Here is a 16,531-nt window from a genome sequence, read left to right on the forward strand (position 1 = left end):
ATACCCTCCTCTAATTGAGGGGGATTTAAATCTTCTCGGGTCAGAGGTGTAGGGTTAGAGCCGGCGTATCTTTATTTGACGTTCATAAGCGCATTGTAATATGCCTACTTGAATAATACACTATCTTTATCTTTATTTTTTCAAAGGAGTGCCGAAATGCAAACAAATATATCAACAAATGCTAAAAATAGCATACCATTATTTTGACAAAACTTTGAAAGCATTCGCATAAAGAGGTTACCACACAGTCAAACCTTTTAAAACATTAACACCCCTCGTCTGTATGTATGTATGTTGTATGTCAGTGCCCGCCCCTAGTGGGTCTAAAAATAAACAGGTCAATAGTACGTTGGTTGGAAGACGCGGACAGAACGGATGCTGGATCGATAGAGGTCGTCTGAGCGGATAGTGATGCGACACGAAAGGTGATATCGATAGTTTTTCATTTTGAAATTATTTCGTTTGAATGGCCAGTGATGGAATCTGTGCAGTTATCGATAATTTTACACGGGCAAAAACCAGGTAACTTCTGACAAGAAATATTGCCGAAAAAGGAAGAATAAACGTATTTTTTTAGAATAGTATGTATATAGCATGGCATGCATGGTTAGAATGGTTTATATCATTGAATTCACCACAATTCATCACAATTAGAGTTTTATTAGATGTTGACGCAAAAGCATATATATTTAAATGTTTTTCTAACAAGTTTTTACTACAACAAATTTAGAAGTTTCTATTTTCTATCTATACATTGGATAAGTACAACAAAAACAATAATTGGCTTTGTACTACATACTGCATGTAATAAGCCAGTCAGGTGGATAAAAAGGACTAGTTAGTATCTAAATGAGCAAAATACATTACAGAAATAGGTCCCCAAGGTAGCTAAATAATACCAAAACTATAACTTGTACTTCACATTTCAAATATACAAAGGTGTGGGCTTAATATGGACGGTTCTAGGCAAGAAAATAGACATCCAGACAGAATTATGTAAGCCGCCGAGAAATATTTGCTCGAGGGAGTTTATTATTAAGTCTAGGCTGTGCCTGACGTTTATCCTAGTTTTAAGCATATTTGGAACCTAAATTAGATAACAGACAATGTTACGTCTAACATTACTGGAATGTATTGAATTCATAAGGTCATAATAATAAATTCAGCCTATATACGTCCCACTGCTGGGCACAGGCCTCCTCTCATGCGGGAGAGGGATTGGGCTATAGTCCCCACGCTAGCCCAATGCGGATTGGGGACTTCACATATACCTTTGAATTTCTTTGCAGATGTATGCAGGCTTTCTCACGATGTTTTCCTTCGCTGAAAAGCTAGTGGTAAATATCAAATGATATTTCGTACATAAGTTCCAAAAAACATATTGGTACGAGCCAGGATTTGAACCCGCGACCTCCGGATTGAAAGTCGGACGTCATATCCACTCGACCACCGCCGCTTAATAAGGTCATAAAAGCACAAAATGCATTTAAAGATATTTGATTGGCTTTTATCTTTTATACTTTTGTATATGCTACATATAAGTTCTTCTAAGTGTTTTAGTCAAAGATTGATAAGGAGTACTTTTGTCTTCTTGGTCGTAATTAATATTGCTTTGTATTGTTGGTTCTTAAATAGCCCCATTTGTGTTTGGCGGTACAAATGAATCAATTTCAAAATTATTTACATTATTCGAATATCCAATCTAAACCTGTAATTTTTGGGTTAAAAGTTTACTTTGTCACTTTAAATCAACTGTAAAAAGGCAATCAGAACATGAATTCTAGTTGCATAATAAAGTTAAAGAGCATTCTACTTGCTCTATTAATCGCTAAGACAGACCAGTGTACGAGTGATCTCCTCTCTAATATAGATCATACGGATGTCAAGTTCATATTTCATTGGAGCTTTAAAACTCAACTCACTCAGATTTTTGCACGCGGCCAGGAGGCCAATTCTGATTTACCGATTTGTTATGATTTTTATCTTATATAACAACCGTATTCTGAAGACTGTACCTGACAGGCTTGACTGTCCCATAATATTTGGGTTAGTCAAGCTTGTCAAAACAAATTTAGAATATAAGTTTTAAATTATAGGTACATTAGAATTGATTTATTACTAACATTTATTTTTAAGATTTCTTATAAATAATTTATAAGAATTTTTTTTTTGTTAGTACTAACAAAAAAAATGGATCATTTGTTATCCGACAATAAAGAAATTAATCGCACTTAAACTATCGTGAGACATATATTATTTCAAAATTTTTAGATCAGTACGGTTTTTACTCACTATTATTTTTAGTCGCGGACACTCGTGCCTGAGGAAGGATTCCCAAAGAATCCGAAACATGTCGCCAAAAGCGACTAAAAATAATAGTGAGTAAAAACCGTACTGATCTAAATATTTTGAATAAAGAAATTTAATTTAATTTACCTATATATTGACACGACTCACGGTGCATCTCACGGGCACAAATAGCGCAAGCGAAATGTCTAACGACCGACTTCCAGTGCACTTTGCTCTGACCAATCAGAGTGAGCTGCGGCCATAGTCGTACGAAACAAGAACAAAACCGTTACGAATTATTAAATCAGAATCGGACTACAGATATCAATGTTTATCACAATACGATTCCTGTGAATCTATCGGATTCGCAATCTCTTACATTTGTGTCGGTCCATTGCTTTCAGATATTTACAAAGCTTTTTGTATATTGTAGCTTTCATTTCAAAACCTGGCGCAACATTGAATAGAAAATGGATTTATTTGTATAGAGATAGGTAGATGTTAAATTTTGTTTATTGTAATTTTGTTCACATAATGATCATTTTTCTAATAATATCGCTTATTAGATACTGTATCTTTTCGAAAATTCATATGTTTTATTGGTTCCATGTATGTTAACACTTTAGTCTACACAACAGAGATTAAAATAATATCCTAAAGAATTACCTGTTACAAAGGCGAACTTATCCTTATAAGAGATATCTTCCAGTTTATTCAATTAACTTTGTTTTTTATTTTAATTTCCTATAATAGAATTGTATCTGTTGTTTATTAATGTTAATGAATGGCATATTTTTATGTGGATTAATTTTATTAGTTTATTGATTATTGTACTTTTAAAAACTCCTAAAAATGTTGTCTCAGAAATTAAACATTTTCAAAATAACTACTTGCGTAATTAACTGTTTACTGAATTTGGTGTTGTAGATAACAACTGTAGTCAAAATTAAGTGACACCATCTCTATTCTCTGATTCAAGCTTACACATGAGAATGTAACAGTATTTCTTTAGCAAGAGATGCAGTAATAACCAAAAGGTTGGTACGTGGAATAGGGCACGTGGGTCACATTAGGATTCGTCTCAGCGAAGAAGTTATCCTGTATTCCTACAGCTCACATTGACTGAAGCAAACCAGATGATATGCTAGCTAGAAATCCGTATAAACTGTGAGGTATAAGATCACGGTTCATATATATGTACACGAAAGCCTTAACAGTTTGACAGCGTTTTTTCTCTTAAGATTTGTGATAGCAAAGTGTTCTTTCTTTTCGAAAAGGGAAAGTGAATTTGGCTAGAACACGTGAAAGGATAAAGTAAATTATGTTACTTAAATTAACTACCTACCAATTGTTGCTTTTATTATTTGTATGTCTTTTCCATATCTCGGGACCATGGGGCAAGGTTTTGGGAGGCGTGCGTGGGGCCGAACCCAATAGCGCAGAGGTCCTTTAAGACAATTTAATCTAAAATCAAGAGACACACGTGGCGAATACCATCCCAGAGCGCACAGTTACTATTAGTCTTTGCACTATAAATTGGGTATTATTTGTTTATATTTTCCTTCTTCTTCTAAAACAATGTTGAAATTAAAAGCTGCAAAAATTATGAGAACTTTTTCTACAGTCCTCATACTAAACATATCGGCATAAAACCACTGGTTTGAAATTAATATAATTATCTTCACTATATACATAGTATAAAACAAAGTCGCTTTCCGCTGTCTGTATGTCTGTCCCTATGCTTAGATCTTTAAAACTACGCAACGGATTTTGATGCGGTTTTTTTTAATACAGAGAGTGATTCAAGAGGAAGGGCTTATATGTATAATTTGTAAAGGTTTTGTTTAAATTAGTTGAACTACCCGTGCGAAACCGGGGCGGGTCGCTAGTAAAAGTTAAGATGAAAAGCAAAAATATCGACAACAATATTGCTTTTGAGAGGTAGGTAACTAAAGAAATCCCTTTTACTAATCGACCTTAATGACACTAATTAAATCACTCGTTAATCGACTACGCCCCATCACTATCGCGAAGTAAAACGTCAAGAAATTCGTCTCCCGTCAATTTTCAGGCCATTAACCGACATGATGGACTCTCAAGTAACTCGATTCAAAGATGGCGCCCATTTAGTGACGGACACCTAATTGTTAATTTATCGATGGGGTGATTTTATTAATTTTGAGGATAATTAATAGTTGCTGGAAATTAAGTGGACGAAGTTTGGCAAATCTGTTGCTTGTTGAATATTGTGTTAGGAACTTTAGGGGATTGGAAGATACATATTTAATTTATAATTTTTATTTGTTTAATAATAATAACTAGTGGTTCGTGAGCTGTAGTAGACCTCACGAATCCCCATGACTATGGCATTAAAAAAAACAAGAAGTGAATAAACAAAAAAATCTGTATAATTATCGATCCTGCTCACCAAATTTGACGAGAATCGGTTGAGATATGCGACCTGTAGAGGAGAACATCTAGCCCAAGAATTTTTGCCCAAGCTGAACGGGAGACCTCTGCTTTCGCTCGGTCAACTAGTAGCAGACAGTAAGTCGTCGATAATTAGAAATTGTGAAGTCATTGTTCATTACACCATAGATAAATCTAAAACTATTAAAAAATCCTGATGCTCTTAGCCTGATAGTTTAGAATTTGTTTTGTCTCATTTATAACAAACGTAAATGGTTTTTTTTATAACACATCGGTGGGAAACAAGCATACGGCCCGCCTGATGGTAAGCAGTCACCGTAGACTATGGACACCTGCAACTCCAGCGGTGTTAATTGCGCGTTTCCGACCTTTTAAAAACCTGTACACTTCTTTTATGAAGAACCCCATATTGTACTAGTATACTAGTTGTAGATGCTCGGGATATTAAAGTAATAAGAATATAATTTTAAATATTAATTTTTACTGATCTTACTTGTTGATAAGTGTTTATAAATAATGGTAGTTTCGTCATAGAGAAAAACATTGCATTTTACATTTATGCATAAGTAGACAGATATAAAAATATGAAATGACTACAATTTATAAATCTCGTCAACTCATAAAATAATATTACGTCTCATTTACACCAAAACATTTTTAAAGCGTCAATAATGTCCCCCTATTTGTGTAGGGAATAGATCTTGTCATCTTAACAGACACGAGACACGGGGGGAGAATCAAATTACAACCCTCTGCTTTTCACTTTCATTAACTACTTAACACTTTCGTGAGACATATTTCAAAACATTTAAAGAGCAACAAACCTAATAGCGACGAATAATTCACGTCAGTGTTATCGTTGTTTTTTACCTTTAATTTTACCTTTCAATTAAATTCAATTCAACTATTTATTTCGAATCATTTTGATCCATATAGTGTTAGTAAGTACAACAAAACTTAAAATTAATTAAGGTTAGTGACATACTCGAATTTAAAATTAATATTAGAATTTTTAATTTAATATTAGTGACATACAATTACAATTCACAAAACACACACATAAATTATAAAATAAAATACAATAACAAATAAAAAAATCAAAAAAATCTAGGCAATCTAGATGCACCATTTCTCAACATCTATGTTGCCTTTACCTTTAGGTATACGTAAAAAAATATCTCACTTTTCCTTCAAAGAATCTGTAATAAGTATAACACAATATATAATTAACTCTGTTCTTTAAGCTGTTATGTTTTTTATGTTATTGTCATAGTAAAGTGTGTATTCACTGTAAATTCACTGCCATTTATAGACACACGATTAAAACTAAATATGAAAATGTAGGTATAAAAACATCAAACAATTATATATACAAATATATATGAATAAATGTTTTGTTTTTTTTTATGCTATATGATTTTGAACCATGTTCTTTCTGATATGTGTTAAAATTGTTAAATATCAAATGGTGCCTTTAACGCCATCTAGCCGAGTATGTTATACGGAGTTACATATATCTTTGCTCTGAGTAACTAAGTTATTCAAAAAATCAAAATCGTAACGTTAAAAATATTTTTCTCGATAACATACCATCACTACGATCGTCCCCTCCCCTAGCTGTGCGTTACACATACGTGCATGCTCTGAGTGATGAAGTGTTATTTAAAAACTGAAACTACTCTATCGTTGGAGAGAGGGTCCAAGCTAACTCTGCACTTTCCGGTGACGAAGTGTGCGTGCCATTCTAAAAGTCATAATTTCATGGTCAAAAGTTATGACTAGGATTAGAGTTAACTAGGATTAAACCAAGAGTTACATACTAGAGTTAAACACTAGAGTTAAACCAAGAAAAGTCTGCAGAGATAAAAGGACACGCAGTGCAGGTGTTATTTTAAACGTCAAACTTCGACCAGTAATATATGATCATTGTCAAGAGGGCGCTGTTATTTTCATGTATACGGTCACAGTTCAGTATCCTACTCCTTGCATCGGTTTCCTCATCACTGAGGGTCGTGGTCACTTCTAGGGAGCAGCTTCTCATGGACAATTTGCCGCCACCTCTTTCTGTCTGTCGCCGAGTGTAGTGCCCTACACTCGACAGTTCAGTATAGTATGAAAAAATTAGTTCCAGTGAAATTTCGCAACATGGCGCGTGATCATATATTCATGGTCAGGCTTTATACGTCTACAAAAAACTGAATTATCTTTATTTATATCTGTATATATAGGTAGTATAATAATATTCCTAGAATAATAATAATAAATCAGAGACGAGGAAATTATAGAGTCGTCCAGCAATTTCCTGTGATTTCGTCATTACGTATGTGTCCACACGACAAAATCAAAGAGTAAATGATAAGCCTTATGTGAAAGAGTGTTCATAAAAGCACATAAAAGTATAATAAATATGTATACTATGGCTTTATATGCAACAAATTGTCAAATGATTAGTTTATTTTATACGTTTTTTTTTATATAATGCTATCCTTCTGTCTGGGCTTCTAACCTCCCTGGCGACCTGATATATTTGGAGCGACTGACATTTAAATTCGAAATTCGTCATGACAATTACCAGACAAAACCGGACAAGTGCGAGTCGGACTCGCCCACCGAGGGTTCCGTACTTTTTTTGTTGTTATAGCGGCAACAGAAATACATCATCTGTGAAAACTTCAACTCTCTAGCTATCACGGTTCATGAGATACAGCCTGGTGACAGACAGACAGACAGAGAAGTCTTAGTAATAGGGTCCCATGTTTACCCTTTGGGTACGGAACCAGGCACACGACGACGACAGACCGTCCATCTTCTGAGTCCCAGAGGCCCTTATAAGGAATATAAAGGCAAAGATAGATATATATATAACTCCGTCATAGATAGATACAGTCTAAGGAAAAAACGTGCCTCGAAAATCAAGAAAATTTGATACTCGAACAGATGGCGCCAACCTTTGGGCTACTCTCGAATAGATGGCATTGACAGTTTCGTTTGTTATTTAACATTTGTAAGGCATAGCAGTGAAAGAATGGGTCAAAATCATTTAAAAATAATTAATGCAAATAAAAAACATCATTAATCCATACATAAATACATTTATTTTTAATCGTGTAATATTTTTAGTTTTAATCGTGTGTCGATAGATGTCAGTGTATTTACTGTGGCTACAAAATTTACTATGACAGTACCGCTCTATCCTATTATATCCTCTTATATAAAGGGTTTTTTTCAAAATTGAATTTTAAAAACTAAAGCTTCTTTAACTTAAGGTATGTAGGGGGCCAAGACTCCTTATTCAATACAGAATTCAGTATACAGCACCCTTGTATATCTTTATATAGTTGGTAAGAATGGTAACTGGTATTTGATTTCTTTGAAGCAATTGTCCATATAGGTTACATTGCGAGCTTTTCATCGCCGTACGCTTATTTGCCACTATACACGGTGGCTAAAAAATAAGTGCATTTCCGTTGCCAGGGAGGTTTTGGGATTATACTGAGCAACTTTTACTACGGGACAAAAAAAAATACCCTCCCATAGAAAATGGACCAGCCAAAATGTATTAAACAGCCACATTTTTTTTCGCGATTTTGGGGTTGGTCCTATAGTAAAAGTTGCTCAGTATAATCCCAAAACCTCCCTGGCAACGGCATTGCACTTATTTTTTAGCCACCGTGTATAGTGTAAAAAAGTACACACAAAACTATTTTATTCACGTTCACACATTCTAGTAGGTATGGTCACAGACTTTAATTGTTGATCCATAAAGGGCTCAAGCTAATTTGGTTGTCAATACTAACTGTATGAAATATCTAATGTAGTGAACTCTAAATGGTTCAACAATTAAAGTCCGTGACTTAGCCTTTTATCAATTGCGCCTCCCTTTTCCCCCCTCCCCGTGGGGGTGAATTTGCTTGTTTGGCCAGATAAGGGGATTCATTAGGAGACCGCCGTTTTAAACGTAGTACAAATCTGTTGGGTTTTTTAAGTGAATTTTGTATTGTCATACTACAGAGTGCCATAAACGACGTGTTTAATTCAACATTATTATTGTCTAATTGGCTATTAAGGGGCCCACTGATTACCAGTCAGCCGGACGATATCAGCCTGTCAGTTGTTCGGAACTGTCAACTTTTTCTTCTAACTGACAGGCAGATATAGTCCGACAGACTGATAATCAGCTGGCCCCTTTAGTGACTATTCTTAGGTTACTGAATTGTTTTTTCACCTCAGCAGCTCGAACAAGCCTACTTTCATCACTCCTTGGAGGAAAGTCGCACTTTCCTCACCCCAGGGAGTGACGAAAGTGCGACTTTTCTCACTCCAGGGAGTGACCCAAAGTAGCTTTTTAATTTATTGAAGGCCATGAACTGCCACTTCATACTTCTATTACTAATTAGTTTTTTTTTGTTTCTGTATTATTCTGTGTAGTTCGAAATACATTTTAACCTTTAATATGTTCTCACTATTGAGGTGAATAATTATATGTGTCACACGAGAGCCAAGTTATTTTACATCTCGTGTTTTTGAGTCCCTCGCTACGATCAAGATTCTAACTTAGAATCACTCGCTTCGCTTTCTCGGGACTCAAAATTAACACTCGCAAGAAAAACCAACTTTCCTCTCTTGTTGCACAAATAACTATTATATTGTACGGCATCTTCTTTTTCAATACTTTTACTAAAGATTTGTTAAACGCCTTTACATCCGATCTTTAATTGAGTCAGGTAATTTATTAAATAATTTAGCATCCATTACTCTTATTATTGTTATTAAATAGCTTTAATTATAATAGGCGGTTTTTACAGGGATTTTTCGTAGTATCTCATATTTATTTGGATGATTTCGGGGCAAGTTTATTTCTATTATTCTAAAGAGATTTAAATCTATATCTGAATGTAGGTATTTATCTTTACTTGTATGTATATTTGCTTATTTTGGGGCTAGGTCGATCTGCGGAAGATTCTCCCCAAATATTTATTTATTTTTATTCATACTATTACTGGTGACAGTAGGCCTATAAAAACCGCGAAATAAAAGCGCAGATTGCGTCAAAAGCACTCCTATATTCCCATTCATTTTCAGCCCAACTCTCACACCACCCAGTATATCGTGACCGTTGGCAGCTGTCAAATATTACTAAGACTCCTCTGTCCGTCTGTCTGTCTATCCATCTGACCGTCTGTCTGTCTGTCACCAGGCTGTATCTCATCAACCGTGATAGCTAGACAGTTGAAATTTTCACAGATGATGTATTTCTGTTGCCGCTATAACAATATATCGTGACCGTTGGCAGCTGTCAAATATTACTAAGACTCCTCTGTCCGTCTGTCTGTCTATCCATCTGTCCGTCTGTCTGTCTGTCACCAGGCTGTATCTCATGAACCGTGATAGCTAGACAGTTGAAATTTTCACAGATGATGTATTTCTGTTGCCGCTATAACAACAAATACTAAAAAGTACGGAACCCTCGGTGGGAGAGTCAGACTCGCACTTGTCCGGTTTTTTTAGGGTTCCGTACCCAAAGGGTAAAAACGGGACCCTATTACCAAGATTCCGCTGTCCGTCTGTCCATCTGTCTGTCACCAGGCTGTATCTCGTGAACCGTGATAGCTAGACAGTTGAAATTTTCACAGATGATGTATTTCCGTTGCCGCTATAACAACAAATACTAAAAAGTACGGAACCCATGTTTTTTTTTAACTTCGGTTCGACTGAGTCATCACTCCCGTAACATGCCTATGGAATAGCACCGCAAAACAATATGGCGTTTACAATAGCCGCCATTTTAAAACGGAAATATTAATTATAGAGCTTTATGCGCCATAATTGTTTGCCTTTTAATTACGGGGATGATCAAGTGAAGAGATTCTTATTGTTAACAAGGTTTTAACCGACTTGTGAAAGGGAGGTTTTAGATTTAGACAAAGAAAATAAATATTAATAAATATTATTATAGGAGATTCTTACACAGATTGACTAAGTCCCACAGTAAGCCCAAGAAGGCTTGTGTTGTGGGTACTCAGACAACGATATATATAATATATAAATACATAGAAAACACCCATGACTCAGGAACAAACATCTGTGCTCATCACACAAATAAATGCCCTTACCATAGGACCATCAGCTTCACAGGCAGGGTCACTACCCACTAGGCAAGACCAGTCGTCGAATTACGAAGACAGAGTGCTCACTCCATACATCGGTTTTTTTTTGTTACCAAAAAGACTATTATTTTCGTAGTCTACATGTCTCTACATCTAGCATCAAGTAGCGAAACTATTTTTTATTTAGATTTTTCAGCGAATGCTATAAATAATTAAATATAAATAAATACCTAAATATACATTTTATACATATAGGACATTATTACACAAATGGATAAGTATTTTGAAATTTTTTTTACAATCCATTTTCTGAATCATTTATTCAGGTACAAGTCAATACAAAAACAAAAACAATTCAATAAACTTAAGACTAAACTTAAGCCTAGTCAAAAAGTCCCCCACGAGTTGTCCCCGGCGCAAAGGTGCCCATCACACTAGCCGCGTTACCACGTTGAATTGCGATGGACTGCGAATGAATTGCGATACAAAAATTGACTAAGTCCCACTGTAAACCTTAATAAGGCTTGTGTTGTGTTGCTATGAATAATCGGAACCATAATAACCATATACAAGTGTACCAATGGGGTTGGCAACTGTCAAAGGTTTGCAGAGATGGCGCCATCATAGCTTGCCCCTTTTTCTATGAGATTTGGCTTAAAGGGCTGGGCATTAAAAAAGCAAAAATTTGACACAATTCTAGGGATTGACAGGGCAAGTTATGCTGGCGCCATCTGCTTAACACTTCGACCCGTTCTCATATCGTATAATCGTATTATTATTTTTGAACATGTTTGTTGCTCGTGTACTTACAAGTAAAATAAAATGGTTTTTTTGTGCTTTTATTATACAAATAGTAGATAAATCAAAAATAACACCTTTATATATGTTCGCTTAACCTAGTTTACCCTATTTGACATTTGAGAGGGGTAAGCGTGCCTTTTACCGACCTTTCTATTGTTGAAAGCTGACATTTCGCAAATGTCAAACTACCGCCATTAAGGAGGCTTAAAGATTATCAAAAGCAGAATAATTTAAGCGCTCAGAAATCTATTTCTTTTTAATTCTATACAATAATAGTAGAAAATATGCAAAAAATTACCATTCCCCCCCCCCCTTTATCTCTGAAACTACTGGGTCTAAAATTTTGAAAAAAACACAAAATAGTTCTTTACCTATAGATGACAGGAAAACTTATTAGAAATGTTCAGTCAAGCGTAAGTCGGACTTACTTAGTTTTTGATCCGACCCCTACGGGTTTTTTAACGACAATTCACTCTCGTTTCACATAAAAAAATGCATTGTTAAAAATTGTGTAATGTAAGGAACCCTTGGAACGCGAGTCCGACTCGCACTTGGCCGGTTTTTTTCAATTCAACAGCGTATATTTTAAAGTATCAGGCCTAATGGACACACTTTCATATGTTTTGTTTAAAAAATCCGACTTCAAGTTTTCCTTATAAAATAATTCGGCATGCAATGTGCCTACCATAGAGTAACTTATACTAGAGCGGTACTGTCATAGTAAATTATGTAACCCCAGTAAATTCACTGCCATCTGTCGACACACTTTAAAACTAAAAATGAAGATTTATAAAAATACGATAGAATGTATTTAAATATAGATATCTATCTTTGGTGCCTACATACTTTGTTTTTATTCAAAACTTCGCACTTACTGACGCAACGTCATAAGTGATGACTGGACGGAATACATTGCCGCTCGAAATAATTCAAAAATTAAGATTTTCTTTCAAAATCGCTCCGTTTCAACTTGCACTGACCTACGTCTTTATATTTGCGTTGCTATTAAAAATACATACTGTATAACATTAAACTAGTAACTATTGCGTTTTTTGGCAAACTAATCCTAGAAAAACGGTAATTATGGTTATTATTTTTATAAAAGCAAGTAAAAGCAAATACCGATAATTACGTAGCATTTTTAAACAATCGTTTTCCCGTGCTTGCTGTTTGCACACAAAAAAGCCACGCCTGTAAGTTTTTAACGAGCAATTTTAACGACTAACTTTTTCGAGATATCAATGCATCCTGCCAAAGAAGTACCCCAAATATGATATAATAAATCTTTTCTCACGTTATTCTACTTTAGACATTTGTTATTAACCCAATGTACAGTCAGCAATGTCATCATCAAATATCCAGCACACGTGTGTTACCATAGAAATAAAATGTATTCCAATGTATTTATACTCTTTGGCTGTCACTCGCTATCTAATTCATAGCAGCAAAAGCAGTGCCTGTACGTAAGAGTTCAAACAGCTCAAATTGCAGCTTAACTTCATCTCATACAATCGTTAGGATATTATGGTTTTGACTACAAACTAAGCGAACAATGAGGCAAAACTTCAATTTAATCTACTGTCTCCGAAGCTACCAACTTTGCCCTCTATCGACTCCATATTTTGGCATAAATTCAAAGTTTTAGCGCAGATATTCGGAATGGCAAACTATGTAGGAAGCCAAAATAGTTGGGTAAAGGATTGCGTTCTGCGCCATCTAGCGTCGGATAGCTTAAATACTTGCAGGCGACGGTCTGATTTATATAAATGGCTTATTGAGGTTATAATGTTGCTAAAATAATAACGAAGGACATTCTTATATCATAGATAATTATAGTACGTAATGAACAATTTGGTTAAACCAAAGTAACATTTGCGCTAATGACCCTTGACATGTCAAATGTCAATTTTACCTTCAAAATGTCAATTGATTTCAATCCGACAACGAGGGTCGTGACGCCTGTGACAATAAGATTTAGAGATAAGATAAAAATAGGTATATAAATCAATATAAATATACCGAATTTGAAAAGGTTTGAGGCAAATACATACTTTGTAGATAAAGGACAATTATTTTCTTAAGAGAACCACCAACTGTCCTTAACAAACAAGTACATATTTTAGGATGGTATTCCATCTGTGACAGGTGGAATGGAATACCACCCTTACACAATACCAATAATATTGTCGCTTGTCAGTAAGGCGCTATTTCCATATAGTTTCAATTAGAAATCAACCTTATCGACAACCGACAATGTGGTACCTTTTGATTGAAAACGTCACAAATATTCATCATCATCATATCAGCCCTTTATCGCCCACTGCTGAGCATAGGCCTCTCTTCCAGTACGCCACTTGTCCCGGTCCTGAGCTAATCTCATCCAGAAGTGACCCACAATCTTCCGGATGTCGTCCACCCAACGAGCCGATGGACGCCAGGGGCTTCTTTCATTCGAAAGCGGCCACCATTCCGTTAACATTGTAGTCCACCTGCCATCACTCTGCCTAGCAACATGTCCCGCCCAACTCCATTTTAGTTTGGTAATGGCGAAACCAACGTCTTGCACCTTGGTGCGTCGACGGATCTCGACATTCCTTACTCGATCTTGAAGCTTGATACCGAGCATGGCGCGCTCCATGGCTCTCTGTGCTACGCGGATTTTATGCACAGCCTCCTTAGTGAGCGTCCATGTCTCGGCACCGTATGTCATGGTGGGCAGGACACATTGGTTGAAGAGGCGAGTTTTCAGGCATTGTGGAATGTTAACAGAATTATTTATTGATATGTAACAAATATTACATATCAATAAGTCTCCTAGCAAGCAACAGGAAGTGGTCATTTCTCCATACAAACGTACTAGACTATTTCCTCCGTGGTTTTTGAAGCTAGAGCAATGAGTTTTTTAACACAGATTATTATTATCAAGTTTTGTTATTATTAATATCTGTGTCGGACTGTTTTACTTTTTTTTATTTCTGTTTTTTAAGGCGCTAGTGCACTTTAAATATTCGCAAAAACGACCTAATTTACTTACTAGGCCGCAAAGAGAAGCATGGTATTCAAAACTGACATCAATTAGCCTAAAAAGCAAAGCAGTTCGACAGATAATTTCATTACCATTTAAAAATAAAAAATAAAATCAAAATTTAGTTACATTTGGTTAAGTTTTGGAGGAGGAAAAAGTCGAGTACGAAACCTCGTTTTTTGAGATTTTTACGCAGGATTTTTCGCACTAGTTTTAGGAGCCGCTTCCGTTAGCCAGACGGATATATTCACCTAAAATATTTAAATCTCAGCTCCCGTATCCTCTTAACCACACCACACATGTAGGCTTTTAAACACAAATGGATTATCTCGTTCTCACTTCGCTAAACCGAGAACGTAGATACAAAAATTCTTCTATTGTACTTTTTAATATTATTTCAACACGAATAGCTCTAGACTCGCGAGCGTGAACATAAAATGTAAAAATAAAATTTAAAAAGGAAAAAGATTGGAGGTGCGGGGTATCGATCCCCGTACCTCTCGCATGCTAAGCGAGCGCTCTACCATCTGAGCTACACCCCCGGTTGAATGAGCTGTCGAAATTAATGTTTAGTAGCCGTAACTACTTTAGGTTTTATGACGTAATCTGTATTGACAAGGCGATTAGACAAAAAAATGCGTATTGTTCATATAAAAAGTTAACGATCTATTTCAATTTCACTGTGAAAGTATTTACCCGTATACATATTATTAATATTGTTATAAGAAAATGTGGGTTTTTTCACATAACATTAATTAGAACTTGAAAAATTTAAAATATTTTTAATTAAATAACAAAACAAAATAATACACAAAAATAAAATATAAAACTACAGATTCTCATTTAAAAGCCCAAAAAGTATTTCGCCCAACGTGGGGCTCGAACCCACGACCCTGAGATTAAGAGTCTCATGCTCTACCGACTGAGCTAGCCGGGCTGTGCGTGCCATAGCGAAATAGCTAATTAGGTTCTGCTTGTTCAAGTGGCCATGAATCGTGGAATGGAATAGATACTCAAACTTTAATACAGTATTTTTATTTTACAATAATAATATAAAAAAAGCTAAAGAACGCTTTCATTTACTTACTTACCTGGGGTATATTTTTTGTGATTTATGATAATTATTCTAAGTATTTCCCTGAAGAATATTTTTGATAACTTGATTCAAGATTAACTATGAGCGTATAAAATTCGTTTTTAAATAATAAAATCAAAATCAATTGGTACCTAAAACCAATGTCAACTGAACAATTTTCCAATCCAAAACTAAATAAAACGGCCCTCGAAAATTCCTTCCAAATTAACTTTCAACTTCGAACGCCAATTAGTGACAGTTTTTAGAAAAAAAAAACAGCTTTTTTAACCCTTCCAGAACTTTAAGTACTCGCTAACTAGTTGAAACCGGCGAAACCGGCTTAACAGTGGGGACTTGTGCTTTTGAGGCATATCATTGTGATTTTAATTATTGCTGTTTCATACCTGTATTTTTTGTCGTTAATTTTGTGAAAAATTTCACAACGCTTTTAGGATATTTAATTATTTAGGAACTCGTTACAGATTAATTATTCTCACGTGAGGTAATTTATACGACTAAGTCAACATACTCGTTTCGCTACTTACATTTAATATTTAGGAACCTTTAGGCTAAAATTGTTTACTGATGTGATGATGATTTCAAATAATCTTAGTTAATACTTGAATTGAATGATTGTATTGTTATCTCTTTTACATAATTTTAACTTGTGGTTATACTTGACCGCAGGTTGTTAAAAAATACGGACTATGGCGGTTTATTATCTGCCAGTTAATGCAGGGATGGGAACGGGAATTATTTAGTCTGTTTGAGAGATTATGAGATGTGTGTAAGGTGAATGTTTTC

At 35.2% G+C, this 16,531-nt stretch overlaps 2 non-coding genes across 2 annotated transcripts; both read right to left on the reverse strand.

The window, feature by feature from the left end:
* Nucleotides 1-15,121: 15,121 nt before the first annotated feature.
* Trnaa-agc (transfer RNA alanine (anticodon AGC)) lies at nt 15,122-15,194 on the reverse strand. The gene has a single exon. It is a non-coding gene; the product is annotated as a tRNA-Ala (tRNA).
* A 322-nt stretch (nt 15,195-15,516) lies between these two features.
* Nucleotides 15,517-15,589, reverse strand: Trnak-cuu (transfer RNA lysine (anticodon CUU)). The gene has a single exon. It is a non-coding gene; the product is annotated as a tRNA-Lys (tRNA).
* Nucleotides 15,590-16,531: the final 942 nt, after the last annotated feature.

The sequence above is a fragment of the Cydia strobilella genome, chromosome 25 (genome assembly GCF_947568885.1).
Source record: "Cydia strobilella chromosome 25, ilCydStro3.1, whole genome shotgun sequence".
NCBI lineage: Eukaryota > Metazoa > Arthropoda > Insecta > Lepidoptera > Tortricidae > Cydia > Cydia strobilella.